This window comes from Chrysochloris asiatica, unplaced genomic scaffold (genome assembly GCF_000296735.1).
Source record: "Chrysochloris asiatica unplaced genomic scaffold, ChrAsi1.0 scaffold00036, whole genome shotgun sequence".
Taxonomy (NCBI): Eukaryota; Metazoa; Chordata; class Mammalia; order Afrosoricida; family Chrysochloridae; genus Chrysochloris; species Chrysochloris asiatica.
In genome coordinates this window covers 4,394,979-4,396,092 of record NW_006408554.1, presented here as the reverse complement: position 1 = coordinate 4,396,092, position 1,114 = coordinate 4,394,979, and positions in this window count along the sequence as shown.

The window sequence follows — 1,114 nt, the reverse complement described above, 5'->3', positions numbered from 1 at the left end:
GGACTTCTGTACACACAAAAAGTGTCCCAACTTTTACTTATCTTTCTGTGCCGTTGAGTTGGTTCCAATTTATAGCGTCCCTGTATAGGGTTTCTAAAAGGCAACCTGTGAGTTGTTGTCTGGTGCTTTATCCTACAGCACCAAACCAGGACTCCTATCTTTCTGTACTCAGATATATCTACATAATACAATCTTTAAAGTATCCAGACCTGTCATCCTCCTAGTTTTGTTCTGATTGAAAGAAAAGATGTGATCGGTTTGATTATGACACTTAAATTTTTACCAAAGTGTCTGTAGGCATTTGCATCCTACACTTTCCTTTTTTTTTTTCTTAACAAAAACATCTGTAGAGAATATTTCAATAAATATTTACCTCATGTAGTACAGTAGGATACTGAAAGCTATGACCCCACATCTGGGATTTTGGTACCACTCAAGGAATATTTAGGAAGATAACGGGAAGGAGGTGGCTAAAAGAGAAAGTTAGGAAAAAGTTCTTAAGTTTTCTGTTTTGTTTTTATTTAACTGTGTACATGCCCTGTTTGGAAATTTGATAACGGATGGCAGTTTTTATAGTATTAAAGAATTGTTGCTAATTTTTTAAAGAGTACTTTAAGATACCAGTTCAGGCTAGAGCATTTGGAAAGAGCATTTCTGTAGGAAAAGGCCACTTTGGGCAACTCTGAATAAAAAACGTGTTGACTCGCACCAGCCTGGTGCCATGCGTCAGGATGGGCAAAGGGGACCCCAAAAAGCCACTGGGCAAAATCTCAACACCCCTGCTTCACGGTGTTCTCCAAGAAGTGCTCTGAGAGATGAAAGACCATGTCTGCAAAGGAAAAGTCTAAGTTTGAAGATATGGCAAAAAGTGCCAACATGACTGGGAGTTGAAAGAGTACATGCCTCCCAAAGGCGATAAGAAAGGGGGCGGAAAATCCCATTGCTCCTAAGAGGCTACCGTCTGCCTTCTTCCTGTTTTGTTCTGCATATCGCCCAAAGATCCAAAGTGAACAGCACGGCCTATCCATTGGGGATACTGCAAAAAAAATTGGATGAAATTTGATCTGAACAATCAGCCAAAGATAAACATCCATATGAACAGAAAGCAGCCAAG